The sequence below is a fragment of the Hermetia illucens genome, chromosome 3, assembly GCF_905115235.1.
Source record: "Hermetia illucens chromosome 3, iHerIll2.2.curated.20191125, whole genome shotgun sequence".
Classification (NCBI taxonomy): domain Eukaryota; kingdom Metazoa; phylum Arthropoda; class Insecta; order Diptera; family Stratiomyidae; genus Hermetia; species Hermetia illucens.
The window spans coordinates 141,036,902-141,064,127 of NC_051851.1; the positions used below are offsets into that span (position 1 = coordinate 141,036,902).

At 43.2% G+C, this 27,226-nt stretch overlaps 1 protein-coding gene across 6 annotated transcripts in view; it reads right to left on the bottom strand.

The window, feature by feature from the left end:
- LOC119652405 overlaps positions 1-27,226 on the bottom strand; it is a 421,555-nt gene that overhangs the window by 203,589 nt on the left and 190,740 nt on the right. For 5 of the 6 annotated variants that reach the window (XM_038056518.1, XM_038056515.1, XM_038056517.1 and 2 more), the window contains one exon: positions 25,117-25,127. The exons of the other annotated variant lie outside the window; for it this stretch is intronic. The gene's annotated coding sequence lies outside the window, so the exon portion shown is untranslated. The remainder of the gene's footprint in view (positions 1-25,116; positions 25,128-27,226) is intronic. 6 annotated transcript variants of the gene reach the window in all.

A 27,226-nucleotide genomic window follows, 5' to 3' on the forward strand; every position in this document is an offset into this window, starting at 1 on the left:
CTACCTACGATTCTGTGACCGTACGAGCCATTCTGCCAAACGTACGCCCATTTATCATACCCTGGAAACAATCAACTGGACTCCCCTTCTCTCCTCGTTAACGAGAGAGCTCCTTCGCTGTTACGTCCCATTTCCTAACCCTCGCGCTCTTACTCTGTCTAGTTTACCACTGAAGGTCACAGAAAAACTGCCCTTTAGAACACATGCTGAGTTCGTCTTCGACTTTTTTTGAAAACTCAGCATTCCCCGGCCAAATCCTTAATATTTAAGTCCAGAAAGGAGTATCACTGGAGCGTGGAAACCTCAAACCATTCTGATCCCACATTCTCCTTCCATTAAATTTTCTGACTTCCTGCCTAACTCGCCCCCAGTATCTTGGGTGTACTCTGCTGTTACTTTTCTTCAGATTATGTTCTCTCTCCTCCCTCATCCTCTCTCCCGCTAGTAGATGCAGCCTGTCCCGTATCTCGTACCAAAAAAAAAGCGACTGGTTATCCGTCCACTTTGGCCACCTCATAGTGAAAGAGCAACTTGGTTTTGTTATGGGTATGTCCACCGCCTGATATATTTCACCAACTTTGTGGCAAAATGATTTAGACATTTAGCACGGCAGAAAGTGCATACTATCTACACTAACTTTGTTAAAGTTTTCAACAGTGTAAAAGACAAGATACTTCTGCCCAAACTCTAATCTCTCAACGTTCCCATACCCAACCGATCCTGTCACTTCTCTTTGGCTGCACATCCCGTTCCTTCTCCCTGCTCTCTAGCATCCCACAGCGGTCTATTCTGGATCCTTTATTATTTTTATTCGTTATCAACGACCTTCCCCCACCTCCTTACTTGCCCCTGCTTTCCGCTATATTCCGCTTGTGGATCGTATCCCCCAATCATACCTAGACATTCAGGTTCGCTTTTGGAAGTGCTATTCGCTCGAATCGTCACCCACCTCCTTTTCCCCTATCATATCATTCGACATCTACTGCCTCGAAAAAAAGCTCGAAACCACCACCAACGTTAAATTGAAATTTTGTCACCGCAATATTTTCGCTCTGCTTTTCTATGGGAGCAGCATGTGGAAAAAGGCCGTCACTATTTCTCCTAAGCACCAAGCTTTCGTCAACATTTGTCTTCGTCGTGTGATCAGAGGACGGCAGCGGCAGTGGATCACACATTCAGGAAGCAACCCCATTGCTGACTGTGTCGTACAATGGAATCCACTCCCCGTGTCCGAAACGGAATAACGATTTGCGCATTTTCACATGGAAGCTGCGCTCCATGTACAGACCGAATGCTGCTCAGTAGCTAGCCGATACCCTGTCCATAGTGCTCCGGGCTCGAATTACAAACCTTGCTTACAATCCGGAAAACATTTACAACACAGCCCTCCGTAACACCTATAAGGGGAAATGGATGTCGTAATAACCGCAGCTAACAGATGTCCTAGAGATGAAACTAAAACAAATGATCTTCACAATCACCTAAAGAGCGTTATAATTGGTACGGCCACAAACATACTTGGCCCCAGCCGCAAGAAGCAATAAGGAAGTCTGTGAGGACGAACAGATCTGTGAAGTCGAAAAATACAGGGAGCAACCGCACCAGGCACAGAAGTTTTACCAACAAGTCAGCAGGATGAAGCCCTATACACCTCGATGCTCATCATGCCGAAATAAAGAGGTAAATCTGATTCTCGGCAGAATGGACAAATTTTTGCAGTGGGTTGAATATTTTGATGAACTGCTGAACAACCAGAACCATCAGCGAGTTAGAGGTTTCGCCACCTGAAGACGAAGGACAAATACTGCCACCACCATGTATAGAAGAAACAGTCCGTGCAATCCATCGGCTTAAAAATCATAAACCACCAGGAGCTTATGGAAGTACACGCGTATTGGTTAAATATGGAGGCGAACAGTTATACTAAGCGTTCATCAACTTATGCTCAAGGTGTGGGACAGCGAATCAAATCCTCACGATTGACAACGAGGCATTATCTGTCCTATACATGAAAAGCGAGATATCACGCGGTACAGTAATTATAGAGGTATGACATTGCTGAGTACCATCTATAAGATATTCTCCACTAGGCCGGATAGCCCCATACGCCCAGAACATCATTGGCCCATACCAAAGAGGCTTCACTTCAGGCAAATCAACAATAGATCAGATTTTCTCTCTGCGGAAAGCGATGGAAAAACTGTTGGAATATGGTAATCAGTTGCACTATCTTTTCATTGACTTTTAAGCCGCGTATGACAGCATAACCAGGGTAAAACTGTACACGGCCATGACAAAATTTTGTACCCTGGCCAATGTGCGAGCCCAGCTGAAAGCAGCAGGATCACTTTCGAGACCATTCGACAGCAACAACGGTCTAAAATAAGGGATGCCCTATCATGCGTCCTCTTTGACGTGGCCCTGTGGAAAGTGACTCGCGGTGCAGATGTGAATGGGCAGGCACCGGTTTGGTAGGTTGGTAGTAGAGCTGTTGGTGTTGGCTCAGCAAGCGTTTGCCAGGTTTTATGCTCTATCGTGGGTATGAATATACGGTTCGCCCTGGGACTTAAACTACCCTTTGACCGCCTAGGATAGGTAGTATAAAGGGTACAAGTGCGGATAATCCCCACTAAGCGTAACAAGTGCCTGGACTATGGACACACGTCTCCAATTTGCCAGCGACCCGGCAGGAGGACAACATGCCGTCGATGCGGTCACTTAGGTCACCAAGTAAAAAAAGAACGAAAAAGAGAAAAACGTTGAACACACTGCGGGTTCCGCATGGTGTCCAACCATCTGGAACGGGCTAGGACGCGGCTACCATGATTCGCATCCTACAAATTAACATGCACCGGAGTGCAACCAGGCATGAGCTGCTAGCGCAGTTAGCTGCGGAGGTGAAAACTAGTAGTGAAGTATTACTATTCGGTAAGCAATACCGGAACATGGCATCGGGTACCGCAGCCATCTGGGTCCGGGACGGCACTCAACCTCGAGCCGAGAGAGTAGTCAATGTGGTCAATGTGTGTGCGTTGCTTCTAGCGAAAAGGTTTAAGGAATTAAAACGTAACATCGTCTCTGTCGCTATTTCGGGAACAAGTTGTTCCCTTCTTCAGTGCACGGGTGGAATATCTTTATCTGGATTCAGTGTATAAGGGTAATGTTTTTTAGCCTTTACAGCGCCGAATGGAACGATGCCGGACTTTCGACGCAGGCAGGAGGACGTGGTTTTGGGTACCGGGGTGAAACCTGATAGGATGTAATTTTAATGTTAGGGGCCTTGATTGAGACATAACTTACTCACACTCCAGAAGAAATCTTGGGATCTTGTAGTTTTAAACACCCGATCCGATCCGTTGTTACGTCCAGGCTGCGAAGGGAGCATCCCTGATGTAACTTTCGTGTCAGAATCTCTGGCACCTTCGGTGGTAAAAGCCACGGCCGGACGGCAGAAATTCCCGAACTAAGAAAGGTGGGTCGTAAGCTCCCCCGTTTGGAACAACGATTACACGCCCGCGAGGAGACATGCGTCACACAGGCAGACTACAGCTCAGATAAAAGAAACCCTGCATACATAATACTGACCAGATGGACCGCATTCTACGGGCACTGTTTCCTGCACATCCCATACGGGTTGATGTCAACAGCACGGAAAGCATCGAAGACTGCCCTCTTTTCACCGTGAAAAAGCTCGAAGACGCAGTTTTAACCAAGAAAAATCAAAAGGCGCCACGTCCTGATGATATCCCGGCGGAAGTTTAAATGGTATTCCGCCAGCGACCAGACTTGGGCTGGGAGGGTTGAACGCTTGCCTGAAGGAGACATTTTTTCTTGTCGCTGGGAGGTGATGAGGCAAAAGTAAAAGAAAGTGAGACTCTCAGCTGCCGTCTGTATGCCGATCGCTGTATATGCTCGACACGCCTAGGAAAGTGATCGAAAAGCTCATCAGGAGTAGACTTGCTGAAGCGATCCATGCTGTCAGAGACTTATCCTCAAGGCGGTTCGGCTCTAGAGCAAAGAGATCCAGGGTCGATGCTGTTATGGGGGTCGTAAATGCGGTTTATCTAGCCGAGGCATACATCCATCGGCGTTAGTTTAATACTTAACTTGAAGATGAGTTTCTTTGAACAAATCAAAGCAGCAGTGGACAATGCTGCAGGTGGAGTGTCGGCCTTGATTTGACTAATGGCGAATGTTGAGCGCATATATCCACCTACCAACATCGAATAGAAGATGTCTTCGTATAGGAGCAACATTGTTCCTTCTGTGAGACGGCGTGGAGGTATGAGCTTATGCTCTTGGAAAAGAGGTGTATGGTAAATGCCTTACCCAAGTGTAGAGATGGTGAGCTTTGCGAGTGGCGTCTGCTTAGAACCGGCAGTGATGGTGATCGCAGCAGTCATCATCGCTGCCGCCCTTGCTAAGGAACGTACAACCGCAAGAACACTTAAGAGAGGTGGTTGCCCGTAAAGAACGGGAACGTAAACTAACCGAGTGGCAACTCTCTTGACAAAATGAGCCAATAGTCTAGTGGACTGCGCGACTCATCTGAAATTTAGACCTGTGGCTGAATCGAAAGCATGATGAGATTGACTTTTTCGTTAACGAACTTCTAGGTGAGCATGAAGATTTTCAGTCTTACCTGTACAAGATTGGGAGCCACGATCTCCTGATTGTGTGTTCTGCAATGTAGTAGCCAAAGACGTTGAACACACTTTTTAAGGTTTTGTGTAAACACACGGTTTACTGTCTGTCTGTCCGTCGCACGCATTTTTCTCGGAGACGGTTATATCATAGCAATTGGCACCAAATTTGGTAGAAAGGTGGGAACTGTGAACGCGCACGCATATAGTGAGTTACATCCGTTTACGTCGAATTGAAGGGGGGTCCCCATACATGCAAAAGGGGGGTGAAAATTTTTTTTTCATCAAATATAGTCATGTGGGGTATCAAATTAAAGGTCTCGGTTGGTACTTTTCGAAGCCGGACATTTGTTGAAAAGGTGGGGAGTGCCGGGGGGGGGTGAAAGTGGTCATTTTTTTAACGAACCCATTCTCAGAAACTACCCAACCGAAAAATCTGAAAAAAATCAGGGGGCTGCCACTATATGGTGCCTAGGCTCCGAAATACCCTCCATACCGATACCTGTTAAAATAAAGTAAATAATAGTACATTACTAGTTTTTTTAGTAATTGACAGGAAAACCCCCTTAAGTTCACTCTAGAATCGCAGCAATGTAGGCTACAGTATAGAGCATGATCCTGCCAAATTTGGTGAAAATCACACTATTAATAACAAAGTTATACTAGGTCAAATCTGTCGTTCTCTGCAAATTCAAGACTATGAATGTAAATATTACTTGAAACTGGAAATTTTCACATAATACCTGCATATTTTACGTGCTAGATGTTAATGAGAGAAATGCACACTCAAATCTACACAAATCTGCACACAAAACCTTTCATACCTGAAGCGCAGCTTCCGGTTTCCCGACTTGTTTCTCTTATAAAAGGTGGGATGGGTTCAGTCGACCACTTTATACAGACACAGGGGAGCTCCTCGAGACAACATTGCCAAAGAGATTATGAGGAGCGCTGCAGATGGGGCATGTTGATCTAGAGATAAACTTATAGGGTTATGGCGAATTAAATACCTACAATTAATAAGATGTTAAGCAGCGAAGTTTGATAAGCTCCCTTTCTGGCTCTAAGCTAAAGTGAAATGAGTGCAAGGAAGCCTACACACCCAAATCTTGGCCGATTTCTTCCTCAAAGTCACCAGATAAGAATCGTGAGAGCTACTATCCGCTGTTGGGCTCACTTATTGCCGTTCAAATTTTCAAAACCCGCGCAACTTTTTTGTTAATTTAGTTACTGTCTTAGCAGGCAACCGAACTTCCATGCGTTGCCAGATAACAGCTAGATAAAAACTTCCATTCTCCACTGTCATATGCCCGTAAATTTCATTTCACTGGAAGTTAATTGGTGGTCAACGTGTTCACAGTAATAATGGAACAATTCGAGTGTATTCTCAGTTAAGCAGGCCCTCATCCTTGGGCCCAATGATGTTTGCTTCATGATTCTTGAATTCAATTTCGTTTTGGCTATCCATTCAGTATCTGAGAGTAAAAATGATATCTGTGGGCTTATGTCGTAGGCCTCAAGATTCTGTGAACCGTCTGCCTTGTGGATAGGGCCGTCACATAAATCAGTCTGCAGCCGTGGGACTGTCCAGACCAAATGCATCAGACATTTAATTGTGCGAAGGATGCGTTTGTTTGTATCTTGTCTGTTTGCTATCCCGAAAGTGCTAACCCACTTCAAAATGTTTATTATACGATTATCGATGTGGGGAACGTCCCAAGGTGTTTTTGTTTCCTTTTATAAGTGAGGAGAAGAAGCAGTCGCTTTCCTTTTGAAGCGATACTTATACTACAGTTCGACAATTTCAGTTGAATTGTGGATGTTTTTCTTTGACTTACTCCTTGAATTCGGTGAGAAACCTAAATAGCAATGACCTCAAACCATTGTCGAAAAGATAGCGCCCCATACGATATGAACGGTATAATGTAATATTATGGTCAATTTATCGTCAATTTCCCATTCTACTGGAAGCAATTCTCAAACAATAATTATAAGCTCCAATGCAGCATAATTGAAAATGACAACGCCTTAAGAAAGATTGGAAGGTGTAAAAGATTAGTGATGAAAATAATAACCTTCTAATTGGCTTGCCGGGTTCGTTGAATATACTTGTGGCCATATACATATGTTTATGTACGTGCAGATATGTGTTTCTGTTGTCGGTGTTGCAAGCAAGTACCGCTAAACCTGCCATGGATAATGAAATAAGTCACGCGACAGATTAAAGTGAAAGGGAAATTTGTTACGGTCATCCATAATGCCTTGTTGCGGAGTAGCTAGGTAGGTGTGTATACCTCGACTGGTACCGAGTACCTACCCATCTACAAGTCAGTATCACTGGAAGAAATCATTGACTTTGTCATCTTTACGCTACAATGGCGATAAAATGTCTGTTATGATGGTGACTTGTTTTGTAGTCTTGAAAATTGTTATGACTTTAATTACAGCTTTGTAAGAAAGATAGCAATTGAGTAGCTGCAAGTTGATGTGTAGCTAAAATGAACCATAGAAGATTGAATGGGGTTTTAATTGGACAATTAACACATGTGCCAAGGCTTTAATAAAAACCAACCGTTGATGGTTGCAAAGAAATAATCTCAGCTGTCGTCTACGTGTACGAGAGCTCAAAAGTTATTAGGAATCTCGCTGGGATCCTTACCAGTCGATAAGAACATAATCGACATGCATCGTCTAATAAACTGCCCTCAAGCATAATTAACACACTCCTTTTGGTCGTTCGCAGAACTCCCCAATGCATATTTTACTCGCCACTTCCCGAGTGTGATAAACGCCTCTTTGAATGTCGTATTTCAGTCACCCAACTTGACTCCGAGATCCGATTAGTATAATAAGTCATAAGCCTCCCTTAGGTCCACCTCCTGCTTTTCAATCCTTCCACGAGGTTGCCGATTAAGTGCTCATAATAGAAACACATGCCAAGGTATTAGAGATGGACCATCGTATCTTCTCTACTGCCCAGATTACATCAAACTAATTAACTTGCAAATAACGCCCCCGTTGGGATCGTGATGACCGATGCAACTTTAATTAAATGCGTGCTGGCACTGCACTAAGTGGAGATAATACAAAGTGACGTCAGTTTAACTCACGACGAGATAATGCTCATGGATGCAGAGGCAAATGAAATGAGGGTAATGAGCTTGATAATTTCCTGTATTCTGTGTTGAACTTCATTGAATGGGCTCACCGGAAACTGTCCGCAAACCATATCCAGCAATGCAAAGTGCAAGTTGGTATGTAAGCGTGTTAATTAATTCGTAAGACCTGACTGTTCCCATTACTCTGGAGAATATATCGAAAATATTTAATGTTAACAATTTATGTAAAATGCTTCCGAAACAGAACTCATGAATGCATTCTTGGATATAATTGGTGAATTTGAGGCCCAGGCATGCCAGCATTAGGACCGCAGCAATGCGATAGTAAAATATACTCGTGTATTACAGTTTAATCCTAAGAGTCGTTTATTGAATTCATTTTGTCGGAAGCACTTCCTCTCTTAGTTGAAAACGACAAAATAGAACAAGTCGGAAAACGCACCCTCGGCGCTTCAAGTATAAGGTCTCACTATGGTACCATTTGCGTGGGGGTTCACAATTTTAGTCTTTTCTGGGAAAAGTGTGGATGACAGATAGATGGACAGAGAAACAGGCCTAGACTTGCCAGATCTCCTAACAGGCGTGACTTCAAATGGCAGGCCCGTCAGGAGTTGCCAATTCTCCCATCAGGTGCGACTCCTGTTGGCAGATTGGTGCATACCTATTGATGTGTGAATATGTGTTCATGTACTGTCTTGCCTGACTGTATATGCCCTAGCCTAGCCTTGCTCATCTCTGGTAGTTGGACCAAAATGGCTATGGGAAAGATACCCAGAAAATAAAACCAACATAGAAGAAGTGAAAAGGAGTAAAGTTACGGTACAGAGCTCGGAACTCCAGTACGGGCGGTTTTTGGAAGTGAGCGAGCGGGCCTCCAACCGTAGATATCCCTCGACCGCAGTACCTCGGTGGTGGACAACTTGGTCACCGTGGCAGCAAATGCTACAAGTGATTTAGATTCGCAGAAAGAAGTGTTCAAATCAAACACAACCGCCAAGAACAACAATAACAAAGGTGAAAAATGATGAGCTGAAATTAAACCATTGGCCCATGAAGGTGGTTTCAAATCCCACAGCATCTGTCCAAGAAGGACTACCGCGGGAGATACTCCAAGATCATTAATATTGAGAATTTTTTGAAAAGGAATTTGTGATCGCTTGTATAGAGGAGGGTTAGGCCTTTCAGATGGTATATAGATTGGGGGTCTAAATCTCGGAAAAATGGCCGATAAGTGGAGGAATCTTTGGAAAAACTTTGAACGCTCGTATCTCCGTTAATATTTAGAATTTCGAGAAAAGGAGCTTAATTCGTGACCACTTGTATGAAGGATAGTTGGACCTTTCTGAGAGTTTATAGGTTGGGGGTCTAGGTACCGGGAAAATGAGCGGAAGGTGGAGGAATCTTTTGAAAAAATTTAAACACTCGCATTAATCTACAAACTTTCATGCACGGAGATACTAAAAGCTGACCTCGATCTAAAAGATCTATGTGGAAATGTCAGCAAAATCCGAAAGACCCAGAAAGGCGTCCTCATGTTTGAGCTGGAGAAAATCCAGCTTGGGCAACACTGATGGTGTTCCTAACCAAGGTCTAGGTACCGGGAAAATGAGCGGAAGGTGGAGGAATCTTTTGAAAAAATTTAAACACTCGCATTAATCTACAAACTTTCATGCACGGAGATACTAAAAGCTGACCTCGATCTAAAAGATCTATGTGGAAATGTCAGCAAAATCCGAAAGACCCAGAAAGGCGTCCTCATGTTTGAGCTGGAGAAAATCCAGCTTGGGCAACACTGATGGTGTTCCTAACCAAGTTAAGAATTCACTTGGGGAGAACGTCATGGTACGGGCCTAAAAACATGAAATATATATACAGTGGAAGGATCTCGACGAAGTAACATCCAGAGAAGAAATTTGCACTGCCTTGAACGAGCAATTTAAGTTGGAGGTCCTAAGTGAGGAATCCATTGTGAGTCTGAGGGAAGCCTATGGTTGTACTCAAACGGCCACAATGCGACTACCACTGGAGGCAATGCAGAAGCTATTAGCGGCAGGAAAAGTTCCAATCAGATGGGTTGGCTGCCGTCTGGGAGAGCGGATTTCATTAGAGACAGGTTCAAGTGCCTCATGTTTGGATACTTCGCGAAGGCATGTACCAACGGCATCAATCGGTCCAATCGATGCAGTAGGTGTGGGGTGAAAGACTATATTCCAAGGAATGCAATAGGCAAACCAAATGCCTCTTGTGCGAAAAAAAGAGTCGGGATAGTCGGCATATTGCCTGAAGTAGTAAATTCAGAAAGGCCCTAACCGCAATGAACAAATTAATTTCATTCAAATAATCATTGCAGGTTCTCTCAGGGTTTACTTGAGCAGACCACCCACGAGTCTAAGATGGAGATTGCTATCCAACCAGTCTCACATTGTCTGTGTTTGAGGACATGTTGGACAACCTTGTTCACGACGTAAGCGGACAAAGTCCCAAGGTGATTGCCGATGAATTTAACGCGAGTGCCTTGGAATGGGGAAGTAGAGACAATAATGCAAACACCCAAAGCCTATTAGGGGCTTCTGCACAGTTAGATATTGTTCTGGCTAACGAAGGTAACTTAAATACCTTTTGGTTGCAGAGCCAAACGAATGGCCCAGAGGAGGCTGGGTAGGATCATGTGTAGGATGTGCAAAAAGAGAAGGAAGTGCGCAAAAATCTCAAGCTGGCCATCGAGTGCAGCAAAAGGGAATGGAGCTCTGCTCTAAGGCGGATGTAAACCCGAGGGGAGCTCCGACAAAGTTAAGATGGGACGATCCGGAGGCGGGACATTTCCGCAGATCACATGTCTTATTCTCTTGTTGAAAATCAATCAGGGGTTAATTGACCCCAGGAGAACGTTGTCTCTGCTGGTGTTGCGCAGGACTCCGTACTGCGTGCACTATTGTGGAACATCATGTACAACGATGTTCTTAACCTTCCGATTTCGGAGGAGGCCACGTGTGGTGGGTCACGCCGACGAGACTGCACTTGTTATGGTTGCAAAGCATCTCCAAAATGCTGAATTGTACTCATGTAAAGCAATCTGGACTGTTAAGACTTGGTTGACCTAGACACTCGCAGAGGAAAAGACGGAATCGGTCCTTATCACAAAGTGCCGGTAGAGAAACTTCGCTTGCATTAGAGTTCCAAGCCAGCCATAAAATATACGTGATGAGAGATTCAGAGCTAATTTCTAAGCAGCACATGAGGTAGACTTTCGAAATTGCATCCGCAACCAGTATAGCTCTGACAAGAACGATGTCGAATGTAGGAGGTCCACGGCATACTTGCAGGCTGCTCGTAGCCAGGATGGTGAGTTCCATTTGCAGTCCCAATTTGGGGAACAGCACTGCTTATCTTTTGTAATGCACATAAACTGAGTGCGGTCTACAGAAGAAAAGCTTTAAGGATGTGTTCTATTTCTGGGCCATCTCAGATGATGTGCCGTTCGTCATTTCGGGAATTGTGCCGATTGACATTTTGGCAGACGAAACGGGGAACATAGCATCTGATATCAAGTCCAATTTATGAAATTTTGTCCGGAGAATAGTAGCTTGCTAGAAGGATTGGGATGCAATCAACTTCATGATTACAATGATCCAAGGAAAACTGCGAAAAGCGGAAGAGATGAGGAAGGCGCGATTATGTACGAAAATTTATACCCCCCCCCCCCACTTTTGCATGTATGGGGACCCCCCCTCCTTTTTAAATGCGGAAGTCGAGCTGTAGAAGATGCGATGAAACATCCAGAGAATGGGTTCGCACGTGCCAAGATAGGAGGGATATATATCTATAGCTGTTACGCAGTACCGAGTCTCACATTAGAGGAATTCACATTATTGCTGTAGAAACTACCCTTCATTGCAAGCCGCTACAATCCCAAAGTAATAAAAGTGCATCTGTAGCAGAGAAGCAAACGCAAGATGACGAATATTGCTGGAAATATGCTCGCGCTTGAACGTCGTACTTGCCAACTCTGGTCGGTAGTAGACCTCACCTTCGTTAGTGACACTTTAGACCGAGACTTGCAGTGGTGTGTCAGTGAAGACTACACACACAGTCATCATCTTCCAAACCTCGCAAAGGAAGATTAAGAAGCCATAATAGAAAAGAATAATGATACCCTGGGTAACCAAGAAATTTGACGGAGAAATGTTCAAGGAGGTACTTCTGGAAGATACATTGCTATCGGGAAGCGCACAAGAAAAAGTTTCGCAGGTCGTGGAAAAATTGGAGCTGACATGCGATTTCTCAGCGTAGCGCTTTTCGAAGACGAAATTCCAATCTCCATTGGGTGACTCCTTCTAATACAGATCGGTATGTCTGGTTAATACCATTAGCAAACTATTTGACCGAGTAATATACAACGGACGGCTCGCTTTTGTGGAAAAGGAAGGAGGTTTTTCCTACAAAAAATTCGGGTTTCGTAAGTCGAAATCACCGATCGACGCAACCAACATGGTGACTGGTTTAGCTCAGGCTGCAATACAAGAAAGCAGATGCTTCGCAGCAACAACCCTTGACGTACGAAATGCGTCCAATATTGCAAAATGGGAAAAAACACTCGTCAAACTACAGGCCCCGAAATACATTGTACGCATTGTTGTGGAGTTTTTTCCTTGGGCGAAAATATTGCTGCGACTCGGACGTTAGGCTAAAAATATTCCCGACAACTTGTGAGATGCTACAGGTTGGTCTTCTAGCTCCCTTACTGTGGCTAGTATAGTGGCTAGGTATAATGGGGTGTTGACGCTTTGCCTTCCAGAAAACGTGACAACCATTGGCTTCGCTGATGAAATCGGAATAACAGTAGTTGCGGAACGTCAAGACGAGAAATGAAGCGATATTGGAGATCAATTCCTGCCTATCTCTTGCCAAGGCCGGTTATTTGCTGGATATAAAACAGCAGAATGAAAATCAAAGTTAGCGAACAAACAATTTACTTCCGATCATCGCTCAAATACTTGGGAGTAACTGTTGACAGAAGACTCAACTTCAAAAAGCACATTGAGTGTGCCGCAACTAAAGCGCCTTCCATCGCTGTAACGATCTCGAGGAATGTTCAGTACATTGGTGAGACAAGACAAAGTCGACGTATTCTGCTTTCTAGGGTAGTCAGCTCCGTAGAACTCTACGGAGTTCCAGCTTGGGCAACTGTTCTGGATAACAAATTAAAATACAGACAACTGGGAATGGCATATCGGCTAAGTACACTCTGGGAATGCAGTGCATATCGGACAACAAGAGAAGAAGCAGCATTTGTACTAACAGGAATGCTCCCCATGGACATCTTGGCGAATGAATGTCGGCATTTCTACGACAAAATGTGTGCAGTTGGGGAGTCTAGCGCATTTCGACGGCAGCTGGCACGGTGGGAATCTATCACAGAGTTACAAAAAATGGGAGACGAGTCACAAACGGGTCGTTGGACATATCGTATCATTCCGGACATTCGGGGATGGATTGACCGAAATTACGGGGAATTAAGCTAGGAGTTAACGCAATTCTTAAGTGAGCATGGAAATTATCATGATTATCTACATCGATTTGGTCATGACGAGTAACCATGCTGCCCAAGGTGCGTGAACATGGCCGACAATGCGGAAAATGTCATATTTGATTGCCTCAGGTTTATCGTGCACCGAACATGAATGGAAGCGGTCGCTTAACGCCCGAAAATATTATGGAGTTCATGCCGGAGTCAACGAATGCTTGGACACAGTTTATAAAAGAACTGCTAGCTAAACATTGACAGCTTAGGCAGAGGGAACTACCACGAAAACAAGGAAGGGAAAGAACCATCATGAACCGCAGTTAAAAGCTGAGACGGAGTTGGTTTTAATGAGTAGAAGTCTCACATAATTGCACAGCAGGAGCCAGCAGTAGGTTTTGAATCTTTCCACCATCCAATGCCGGAAAAAACGAAAAAAATTGGTAGACAAACAGGCAAACACTATCTGTCTGTCGATTTTTTCTGTAAAACAAAACCTTAAAATCTGTGTTATCGAGAGCTAGATTAGGTACAGTACACATAACTTCATAACTTTCTCTCTCAAATTGTTAGAAGCCTAATCTAAAGGAACATTTTTGCCTCTCATAGTAGTTTAATCAGACATTTAACCTATATATGTTCATAAATTTACAAGTCATATAGCATTCGATGAACTATTATATTCATTCCTAGGTTTCACCTTCTATCAAGTATAGTACTTTATCAACAATAATGTTCTAGTTCTCCTTCTGTAAAATCCGGTCTTAAATCTCACCACTCTCCCTCATCTAAATATTTAATTTGAGATCCGGAAATTGCATCCACACTCGAGCCTACCAAAACTTTTGACTAGAAATTGGCTAATTTCAAAATTTCCCTAGGCTTAAATCAAAGTGTATTGGACCACGAAATTAACTCAAAATCGTTTCACTCATTACACGCAAAATCCGGAGTACATACCCGCCGAATGATGTTAATTCGTTGCCTAGATTTATTTTAATGAAATTCGGATATCCAATCAGATTGGAAACTGAAATCAGCTTAACGAAATTCTCAATGAGAATCCAAATTTTTAAGTTAATTCAGATAAAACATGCACAATTTGTGTATTTATTGTAAACTCAGGTAATTGATAGGATGATACCGTGAAATCCTCTAAAATCATCCTAAATTTCTAAAATCAATACTCAGTACGCTGCAATGACTGTGGGATTGGGTTTTCTGTTTAGTAAATTAATTTCTCTTGGAGCTGACTTTGGCTAAGGGGTACGTCAAACTGAGAGTGGGAATCATCTTTCCGATTAAGATACTTACTTCAGCAGAAGTTCCTAATGTGAATGATAAATCGAAATCAATACCCAAAATTAAGGGACAAAGGGGCAAAGTTTTGCCAAAGTTTATGTCAATCAGTTGACACTAGCTAAAGAAAGATAGCCTCGTAGACCACAGACAATTGTGGTGACTTCGAGAGGCTGGGTTTGCAAAACAACGCTTGAAAATTTTTCTAATGAATTTGTGATGCCACACTTAACATTTCTGCTGGAAGTTTGTTTCTTGCATAGATAAACGCAAAACTCCTGCGAAACTACCACTACTACAAAACTTTTGACACTAACCTTTCCAAGTGAAAACCCAACCACCCCTTTAAAGATGCACACTGAAAACAAACAGCGAATAGTTCCAGCAAGCTTGCATACAAGTATAAAGTCATCTCATCTATTATTTAAGTCGTGCCATTACGTTTCAAAAATACGAGTACCTGACGGCAAGGTAATTTCGAAAAAGCTACCAGTCAGCACTGCAGAAAAAGATAGGAAGGAAAAAAGTTAAATGTAGGAACGGTGGAACGCAGCTAGCGATCTCCACCAGCTGGGAAACATACTTTTAGCCTAATTTTTTTCGCTCTTTGCAGTTTTCGTGTTCATTTAAATGTTTAATGAGTAACGAGAAAATCAGAGCAATGTTTATATGATTTGAAAAAATTCAGCTACACTATCACTCGATACTAAACTGCTTTTAGTGTAAGAGGAGGAAAGGCTAAGCCGCGTATCTTAGATATTGAAATGAGAAGCAGATATCGATCGAATTCTAAATTTGTGTGGCCAAAAGAGAAAGCACAGCAGAAGCCCATGTAATTGCCTCAAATTTACCTCAAATGATTTGAAATGGTTTGCCTTGAAATAGTTCAAGTAACGTTCAAAATGCTTTTGGTCGAACTAATCTCCCCAAATCGATTCAGCTTAGTGCATATGGCGCTTCATTATCAATCAATAAACACTTTAAGTGTTTATACTGATATAAAAATTTCTAGGCACAAATATTTGCTGTGGTGAAACCCCACTGCAGTATCGACTGTTTCTTACGAGAATGATTCTCTTCTGGTTAGACCCTTTCCAATTCCGGTCACAACTGTGGGGTGAGCAACGGTTGATTGCAAGGCAATTCATTAATTAGTTCCAGTGGGTGTACTTGAAATTGCAGCTTATTACCAAATACTAATTTGGAAAATTAATGACAAAAATGTCAACGCTTTGCTGAGAAAAGGACGCAGAATGAAGTAGATTCAGATCTTTATTTGCGACACTTTGTCTTGTTAGCAGCATTTCCTTCTGGAAATTGTAATTATCATTTACTTCTTTAAGAGTGCATACAATCCTAGTACTAAGGACTTAAACTTAACTTAAACTGAAAATATTCCTTCGATTACGTTGAGGTGCAATTCTGAACTTGGTCTCTATCAGTCTCCATCTTACGATATCACCCAGCTCGATTGATTTGGTATCAGCAGTTGCGTATGTGGATAGTATTAACGCTCTGCCCCATGTACCTCTGAGGAAAATGGATTGAGATATTCCATATATTTCATTGTAAAGAGTAGCCAGTAATAAGGGTCGCTCTTTTTTAATGTGTGACCTATCCACTGCCAATTCTGACAGAGTATATCTGCTTCTCAGAACTCTTTTCCTCGAGTCCTACCGCAGGGAGGAAGGCGACAATATTCTGCTTGATACCTCAAAAATGAACAGAAGGAGAAAAAAAGAGGCATAGTAACTAACAAAATTGAAAAGAAGAGGAAAAAACGAGAAATGGATACTAGCAAAAATAGGGATGGTTCGAAGCTAGGGTAAGATAGGGAGTGGTAAACTTTAAACCACTGAAATCAGCCGGAGTAGATGGCATTTCCCCAGCACTACTAAAAATTATGTCTTTTCTCAGAGGGATAAGGGAGATATGACAAGGGCAAGGAGATGAACACAAGCAGTCTTCATTCCGAAAGCAAGTGAAAAGGATCCTTCTCATCCTATATCTTTCAGATCAATTTACCTAGCATCGTTCGTACTCAAAACGGTGAAGAAGGTCATAGATACCAATATTCGAATTAACGTTCTAATGCGCAATCCCCTACCATCAGTGACACCACGGTTACTGACCAGGACGGTCAACGTCAACCGTCCTGAATCAGCTGATGAATGATTACGGGATTCCACAGAAACCAAATAAAAATTACTTGGATATAATGAATGATGGATATAATTCGCCCCCTTGTCGTATTTTTCCGAATATATAAAGGAGCATTTTCCACCTGTTGCCATTTTCGGTCACCCTGGTCCCAAGGCAAGGGTGAGGCAGCATCTGATGAGTTGATTCTGCCTTGGACGAAACCATGCCTATTTTTAGGAGTAAAATATTTGAGAATTACACCAGACAAAAAATTACTCATATCGGAAAGCTACGAGGGCTCCGATGACCTGCAGTTCCATAGCACAGAACCACACAATATAGTATGTACTTTGGATATACACTGCGAAAGTAAGGCCTAGATTTCCTACGGGGCATCTAGGCAAAAGGAACTAAACTCAACACAACAACCAGGGAGTTGTACAAATTTCAAAGGCTGAGCTGCGTGGGTATCAATGGGGCAATGGGACAGAGAGCTGTCTGAATTGGAGGAAAATTGATTCTCTTTCTAGGCAGTACCACGAACTAACGATACCAAGGGATAACAAAACAACGAGGTTTCACTTCGATAAGGAGTTTGAAACAGGACAAGCTGGCATTGACATACGGCTTAAACCTGCAACGGATTACCTGGAACACTGACGGATTTCTTATAGCAGAGTAAGCAAACGCCGGGTCATTGGTCCAAGGAAAACGCACTTTAAGCCAATGGGTAAGCATACCAGCATAATTCAGGCGGAAATATATGCCATAGGCAGATATGCCTTTTTCACTCTCGAAAAGAACTATAGGAGCAAACATACGGATTAAGACTTAGATCCTACTAGTATCCAAAATCTAATCTTGGGGTCAACCGAGAGACTGAAATCTGACATGCGAAGTATTATCACTGGAGCGAGTAAAATGGGGATTTAACTCGTTCCATAGATACAAGTCTGCAGGTCCAGATGGCATCATTCCTGCCCTTGTAATAGAGGGAATGGATACCCTGGGTCTACATATTTAGAATATATATCATGCATGCCTTGCACACGCTTATATTTCAATTAACTGGCGTGAGGGGAAGGAGATACTTAATCCTAAAGCAGGGAAATTTACTTATAAGGATGCAAAAAGCTTCCGAGCGATCATTCTAACGTCCTTTCTACTAAAAGGACTGGAAAAACGAATAAATCGGTTCATAAGGGATACACACATTTCTGAGTGGTCACTTCACCATAGGTACCACACCTACCAGAAAGGCAAATACACGGAGACAGCACTCCATGAACTCACGGCAAAAATTGAAAAGGCGATTTCCCAAAAAGAATACACCTTAGGTGCATTCATAGACATCGAAGGTGTCTTCAATTATGTCTAATTCGCGGCAAGACAGCATGGAATCGAACCGCTGTTAACCAATTGGATCCTTCACATGCTAGAGCGGAGAAAAATCCACATATTGGTCGACCAGAAGTCTATTGAGGCAGGATGTCTTGGGGGCTATTCACAGGAAGGGGTTCCCTCTTCGCTGTTATGGCTCCTGGTAATGGATACTCTGCTATCGCTCCTGGAGGACAAAAAAGTCTTCGCGCAACATTTGCGGACGATCCAGCCGTAATAATTACCAGCAAGTTTGCGGACACCGTATGCGAATGTCACTCTGCATGAAATCCACAGTTGGTGCCTCCGCAGTGAACTCACCGTGAACGCTAGGAAGACTGGACTAGTTATGTTCACTAGGAATGTCAGGTGGGACAGCTATACGCTATCCAACTTAGCGGGGATAGAAATCCAGCTGGCGCAAACAGTCAAGTATTTAGGAGTACATTTCGACTCCAAGTTAACGTGGAAGCACCATATCCAGGAACAATATCAAAAATTCTGCAGATTGATCTGGAGCTGTTAACCAACATTCACCAAAGAAGAATCATTTCAGTGCTATTGAACTCTTCGTCAAAGGCAGCTTAAATTTCAGCAGCCAATACTATACAATGTTGACGTTGAAACCTGGCAAAATCAGAGAACTTACCTTCTATGGATGTTAATCGGGGGTATAAGACCGGTGGATGGAAGGCGCTTGGAAATTGCAATTCTTGAAGATTTGCTTGCGCTTTATGAATCTAACACAAGAATACTACATATGGAGCAGGAGGTTCATCTCCCGGAGCATTGCTTGAATTTGTATGGTAGAAGAAAAACATCGCATACGTACGCTGTTCTTCAATCGCATACACAAGAAACCATCTATGTGCCATCGATACACCAATACATTAAAAACTTGCGAGGAGCCCACTTTCGACAGTATTTTTGGGCACGTGGGCATTTAGTTGTCTCGTACCGAGCCGCCAAGAGATTCGATTTGTTCCTTTTGTATGTAGCCTTCTTGATACAATACTTGTTAGCATTAGCAGTGCTCGCTCCTACACGACAGATACATTACATGTGAATGACATCCAGGGGGTTGTGGACAGTGATTGTTGCAGCCGTGAAAACATAGCTTCAAGCTTAAGAATATCTCACAATCTAAACTAATCGTGTCTCAGTAGGGGTTATGGAGTTATGCTAAGGTGGATGTTTGCTCCCCTTTGGCATTTGGGCCAAAACAGAGACATTTCGATCTAGACTATCCCCTTTAGAATAGTGTGGTGGTACATCAATGAAAAGCCCATCCAATCATGGACCGATCTCCCTTATGGTCACGGGGCTTCGTGAATACGGTTGTCAATAATGTATTAAAAAATCTCTATGGTATGGGACATCAAACGGATCGGACGGTAATTTGAACACTCTGCTGGACTACCTTTCATTTTCCAGATTGGAACTGTTGTGCTTTCTTGCCAGTCAGATGGTGTTCCACCCTCCTCGATAACTTGATTGAAAAAGTGTCGACCTGTCTGTGGTGTGTACGCGATAAAGGAGAGAATCGTGCGATCGGCTGGTATAATGATAAGCTTCATCAGTCGTTCATCAAATCGTTCGACCTCAATAGCATCACGGAAACGGTTTGAAATGGCAATGTTAACACCGTATTTAGTGTGTGGGCTCTCAAGAAGAGAAGTTTATAGGCATTTTTACTGCGTTTGGGTTCTATGCCGCAGCTTTTGCCACTAGACCATCGGGTTTCTTTCAGCGCGCAGATATTATTACGCCTTTTCTGAAGAGTTCTTGCGAGTTCCTCGGTTTTCCAAATGAGGGTGCCAATATTTAGCGTGCAGACACGTATTTGATTTGTTTTACGTCCTGATGCCGTCCATGCGTCAAGAGCTCTTTCTCATTTCTGCGCAGCACTTGGGTCCGTCCTAACTCGGCGACGGAGCCCTAGCATTTTTTCGAGGCTTATGACTCACCACAATCATTTTGCTTTTAACAACTTTAGATGCATTTACTTGGCCGATTTGTCAAGAGAAGAGATCAGATAGGATTTAACACAACTATATTTATCTCTTTTCTTGATAATTTTATTTTTGTTTTACTGAAGACAGTATAAAGAACGGTGCCAAGATGATGGGATCGTGTGAGCCTCGGAGAAATGCGACGCGGCATAACGGGCCCCGGTCCTGTCGAGAAATGGGCAAGGCTTCTTGACGCATGGACGGGGTCAGGACGTAAGTAAATTAGTTCGAGCAAAACAATTACGTGTCTGCACGCTAACTATTGGTACTCTAGTTGGAAAGACCGAGGAACTCGTAAAAGCCCTTCAGAAAAGGCTCTTTGATATCTGCGCTCTGCAAGAAACCCGATGATCTGATGCCAAAAACAAACGTGGAAGAACTGGCGATAAACTTCTCTATTTTCATAGCCCACACACTCAATACGGTGTTGGCATTGCCATCTCAGAGAGTTTCCGTGATGCCATTAAAGGAGTCGACCGATTTGAAGATCGGCTGATGAAGCTCACCATTATATCAGCTGATTGCACAATTCACTTTTTCACTGCGTACGCACCACAGACAAATCGACCTGATGCCGAAGAAGATGCCTTCTGGTAACTTCTCGATGAAAAGACCTGTCACGTGTCGGCGACCTTAATGATCATGTGGGTGAAAAGGCAGACGGTAACAGGTGCCATGGAGGAAGGGGTTTAGAGCGCGCAACGAAGGTGACGAGCGTAGAGTTGATATTGCGGACACCCATGACCTTGTACCTATGAATACATGGTTCGTAAAACGGTTGTCTCACCTTCCTACATTTTATAGTGGGAACAGTAAAATGCAAATCGACTATATTCTCATAAGATGCCTACATTTTACGACTGTCACTGATTGCAAAGCCGTTCCAAATGAGACCGTCGCACCTCAACATCGGCCGTTGATTGCCGTCCTGCAAATTAAGCCACCGATAAAACAGCCTGGGGAACGCAATTGTGTGCCGCCCATTAAATGGTGGCGATTTCGTGAGAAGAAGAAGAAAGTAGAAATAATTTCACTTACGCGATTACCAACCATTACGAATGTGGAAGAATCGTGGAACCAAATCAAAGACACGATCCACAAAGCAGCCTCTGCACCCTCGGCGTCACCAAGCCAGGTAAGCCGTACATCAAGCGAGATACTTGGCTTTGCAATGACGATGTTGAAAGGAAGGTCCGTGAAAAGAAACGCTTGTATCACAAGTTTCATCCGTTAATGATAAGAACGGTACTTTACTTACAAACCGTCGAGCCGCGACGGACAGATGGCGAGAATACTTCGAGCAAATTTCAACTGAAGAATTTGTTCACCCTTCACTCCCACAATCATTGCCGACATTTGGAGCAGCGCAACTGAAGTTTAGGAAGAAATAAAACGAATGAAATCGGGGAAAGCCACATGACCATGGACCACAGGACGACATCGCATCTGGGCTCTGGAAAGTGAAGAGCTGGAACCCAACACTGTGACTCAGAGAATTCTTTAATTGGGTTATTCAGGAAGGTAGAACACCATCTGACTGGCAAGAAAGCACAACAGTTCCAATATGGAAAAGGAAAGGTAGTCCAGCAGAATGTTCAAATTACCGTCCGATCTGGTTGATTTCCCATACCATAAAGATATTTGAACGCATTCTTTACAATCGTAATCGTTGAAATTACCGTGAATCAAGTCGGATTTGTCAAGAACTGTGGAACTGCTGACACAATACACACTGCGCGGTTACTAACGAAGAAACACCATCGGAAGCATCGCCCTCTTGACATTGCATTTCTGGATCTGGAAAAAGCGTTTGACCGTGTGTCACACGAACTCATCTAGTATGCTCAACGACAACAATTAATGCCAGAACAACTCGTGCGTTGGGTTCAATTGCTCTACCACGATCCGAAAAGTAAAGTTCGAAGTATGGCAGGTGTATCAAAATCGCTTCGTGTCTCTGTCGGTGTTCTTCAAGAAAGCGCCCTCTCACCGCTACTCTTTGTTGTTGTTATAGATACTGTCACCATTGCCACACGGGATATAAGAAGTGTTGCGCCCTATACACTGCTTCATATAGATGATGTTTTCTTAGCGTCTAGGAGTAAAGATGATCTCCAGCAACTTGTCTAAAAATGGAATGATCGTCTCATGCAATACGGTCTCGGATTGAATCTGAGTAAAGCCGAATTTTTGTCAACCGATCCCCATGAAATAGGCACTATAATTGTCAGTGACAGTGGCCTCCAAAAGCCCAAAACTGAGCAATTTAGATATCTCGGGTCATTGCTATCAGCCAATGGGGAACTGCGTTATGAAATTGTTTCACGCATGAGCGCAAGCTGGACGAAGTGGCATTCCACAACTCACATTTTTTTGTGAACCACGTATCAACGAACGTCTCAAATCTAAAATGTACCGCGGTGTCGTCCCCTCTTTCGCCCTCTATGCTTCTGATTGTTGACCGACTATAGAAGACAATGAACGGCGTGTCGCGGTAATGGAAACAAAAATGTTTCGTTAGATTAGTGGCGTGACACGCCTTGATCACATTCGAATTGAGGATATTCGCGATCAATATGACGTTGCACCGATCGTGGAAAAATTATCAGAGAAGCGTCTTCGATAGGATGGTTACCTAAGTTTCGCCAATGACAATTCACTTGCCGAGATTGGTCTGAATATCGGAATCGCTGGAGAGAGACCAAAAGGCCAGCCGAAATAACGGTGGCTTCCTACATTGGATGGCGATTTGAAAGCATCGCGGATGCATGCATCTCAGGTCTTTGTCAGAGGAATATAGCGCAACTGATCATCGACTGAAGAAGAAGATCTTCTAGCGACTGAGGCGTAGAGATGGTAGAGATACCAGAGGATGAAGATGAATCTGTCCAATATTATTGCTGAGTGTCGAAAAGACACTAGGTGGAAGCACCATAAATTGGACGGGTGATTTGGATGCACTGGTGCAGATTAGAACTCTTCTCAAGAAGTAATACTTCATGGTGATCGCGTGGCGAAATGGGTGGAAAATGGGGGTGGTCCTTGTGAATGCGAATCCCACACAGAACTGTAACCTAAGGGAGTTGCATGTTCCTAAGAGCCTCCAGCCATAAAAAGCTCGTATCGTTTTCTGGAGCACCACGAGTGACTTCCTATATGTATTATATCAATTCGAAAAATCTGCCACTTTTAGATGAAAACTAAATGTATTAGTCCAAAGTTCAAGCACAAAATGGATCCGAAAGTACGCAAACACGTAGAAACCATATTGGACCGTGTGAAATGTATAGAATTATCTTGCTGGCTTTCAATTCCATCTAGGACATTTCAATTACATATAATTGATTGATAGCGCGGATACAAAGTATGAAACAGTTTCAAACGACAGTAAACCTACAAAAGCGCTCTGGGTCGGACCCAAAATGAATTCTAATTAAATTACTGTTGCGATCCTATTGCCAGCAAAGCCCTAATTCTGCACCCAACAAGTCAACATCCAAACCGTAGTCATGGGAGAATAGCTCATACATATGGAATTGTGCATCGACGGAGTTTATTTCGATCGCACTCTTGCAATGCAATATGCAAATCAAATTTTCTCATGAATGCACTTTGAGCTTGCAACGAAACAGTTTCTATTCTGAAATTCTAAGCATATTTACTAGATTTTCTCAAAACGTATGCGTCTCTCGGCAATGATTCCAGCTTCTATTGTGTTCGTGCTATTTACCGACACGACTAATGTCAACATTGCACATATGGGGATGAGTTCATAGCTGGACCTTCATAAGAGCAGTCCTGGATTGAAACAACAACGGCAAACACAATTGATAATAGCTTCGCTAACAATGCAAAGTTAACAGCCTTCAACGCGCAGTAACTTTTGTAAACGAACTTTGCAAATTTGTCACTTGCCTTTAGTAGGAAATGCATTATGATAACGAACTTGAGGAGCAAAGTGGGCATATGGGTGCAACGCTGCATATGCGTCCTTTAGTAGTGCTGATCAAAGTGGACGTTTTGTGTGTAATAATGTGTATTCTGCATATGGAGTAATTAGATTAGCACTCGGAGCGCCATTTCATGGCAAAAGCACTGTAGAGTGATGCAGCGGAAAGTGGCTAATGAGGTTATGCATTGGTAGCAGCCACCCGTGACGTGGAAAAGCCTGGGCGTAATATCTCTCCATATGTCAAAATATCTATTGTGATGTGAAATTCCTGAATGCATATATGATGGGATACATTAATGCATGATTGTGAATAGGAGGACTCAGAGTGAAAGCATCTCTTTGAGCTGAATTTTCATTTTTAGAGATTATAAAATGGAACCCTAATAACTCGCAATAAGTCAACAAAGTGCATTATTCCATGCTACATTGCGAACGACATAGTTTCATCGTATGGACATAGCAAAGGCATTAATATGCTATACGTACAGAAGTCCCATTTCATAACTCCATTCTCCCGAAAAGTGTAATTCTATCCCAGCAATGCCGTGATGCACCGAATATGCAATTATCCGCAATAACATATGTTCATAGATACACAGGCTATTACCGCTAGAATTCATTATTTACTAACAATTTGCGCCATTACATAATTATAGTGTGAAAAGTTAGACCGATAGACACCTTGTGGGAATTTGAAGCTTCAAACAATAAAAATTTCAATAATGCCCGACGTACATGCATAACTACGGACATGATTATGCAAATGCATTGTTGCATATTCATATGAATACAATATTCGAGTGGGAATTAGATAGAGAATACTCACTGCCCGTTGTCTGACTTTCTGCATAATTTTAATGAGCAAACTTTTCAATTCGCTTTAGTCGATTGAGCAATATGAAATCTGCCCGTAAACAACAGTAGAAATTGCCGATGAATGCAGTTGGGTATGCAAATACGATTAAATTTTGAATATTGCATGGGAAAGCTCTCCATGCTCCCGGCAGTTTGCGGGATGAATTGTTTATAAGCAATTTGGGGTACTTACGTTGTTTATACCTGGAAATAAATGAAAGAGTGGTGTTTAATTATGTTAATATATAAATTACTTATCACATATTAAAAATTGATTAAAGCCAAAAATTAATCGTTTAATAATCCAGAAATTCAACGAAATTTGACTTCCTCTGGTAGTTAGCGCGAATTTGCTATCAATTTACTCTTATGACGGACTAACCACTTTTTATAGGGTTCTTAACTGCGAGATTTCAGTCCAGGTTAAGGGACATTGCAAAGCCTCTCATCTACTAACACCGTTAGTGAGTGGCGACAAACTGTACGAGGTAACTCTACTATTAACAAAACGCTACAGGTATAGACCGACAAGTCGAAAACCACCTCCTCCAATCCAGGGTTAGGTTTTTTGATGGGTGGACATGATGTATAATATATTCCTTCGGCCCGTCGTCCGTCTCGTACCAAAGAAGCCTCTCCAAGAGGTAACTTTCGATTATCCGAGTTAAGTAACCAAGGACACCCCGTTTAGCCAGGAAGCCTTTAATCTAACCCCAGTTGGTCGAGTTAAAGGCATTCTTGACATCGAGCGTCACCACCGCGCAGCACTTACCAGCCGCCGACGCCTCCGGGCCAGGTCTACAACCGTTGTAATGGCATCAACCGTGCACCGCGATCTGCGAAACCCATACTGCACCCGCTACCTTGACGAACGGCCTGTTGTATACCGCCTTCTCCAGCATCTTCCCCGTAGTGTCTAAAAGAGAGATAGGACGATATGAAGAGGGTGCATCAGGGTGGTTCTTGAGGCTTCTATAACAGAACCAACCTCTGCCTTTTCCACTGCGCGGGAGACACTCCTTTCACCATGCACGATTCAAATGTACTTATGAACAATGCGGGCCAGATTTTAGCAGACAACTTTAGCGCTTTGATCGGAATCCCGTCCGCTTCGGGGATTGAAAAGACGTCCTGTTCAACCCTTGGATAAGGTCCACTTTCTTCCTGCCGTAGGAAAAGAATTACGATTATTTTGAACATGACTCGCGGGCACGTCACTTGGGGTGATTTTTGTCCATTAATCTTGTTCATTACAACCTTGTAAGCAGCACTCGACGAATTTGCAGTTGATTCAATGCACAATTGGTTCTAGCAGTTCCGCCTATTTTTCTTATAGCCTTCTTAAGACAACTTCGAAGATCGCGGTATTCCTTTTCTGATTGCCGATGTTGTGGCTTGCCCCTGGTCGTTTGGCAAAGCCTCCTCGCTCGTAAACACAATGCTCCCAACAGCGAGAGTTCTTGGTTCCACCAGAAGTTTGGTTTCCTATTGTGATGGAACTTGGGTCGCGGCATTGTAAAGTCGCATTTGTCAGTTACTCGTTGACATAACTGGCTCGCTTTTTCCAACCCCGTTCCCTTCAGTTCGCATCCTCCTTCTAAAGCCACCAGGGATACCTCTTCCTCGAAAGTACCAATGAACCATCCACCTATCCTAGTTTTTGCATCCACATGCCCATATCTTCCACTCACGTAGCACTAACGTAATTTCGATACGGTTCGGTAAGGCCACGTCCAAATTCGACTCTTGAATGGTTTGCGAGAGCAAGTCTGAGCTGCCTCGAAATGGTTGAGGTTGATTTGTATCAACCTCATTTAGCGCTACGATTCAGCTCAATCCTATATGCCGAGACCTGGTGTGGAGTGAGTTTCGCTAACCTGGTGTGGAGCTTAGACGAATCTCTGCCAAGCGGCTCCAAAGTACAGCGCTTCCACACTACCTCACTATAGCGCCTCCACAGAACTAACAGGAACTTTTGCCTGCTTAGCTTCCTGCGGTGAAAAGGCTTGTTGGGCACCAAAGGATTCATTTATTCCATCCCTACTCTGTTTGCCCGTGTTCTCACCTACCTTATGTTGAGGCGGCGCCACCGTCTTTCTCCTCCGCCGCCCTAATATAGGACAACTTAATGCCACGCCCTGATATTTTGGTATTCCGCCACTCCTTAATGAACTCACAGAGTTCATTTATGCGTTCCCCCAGTGAAACAAACGCTGTTGCAGTTTGCTGCCTTCAACCATCGTCTCTTACAGAATCGATAATTATGTCAGTCCGGGGACTCTCCAAGTACCTTTCACAGTCCC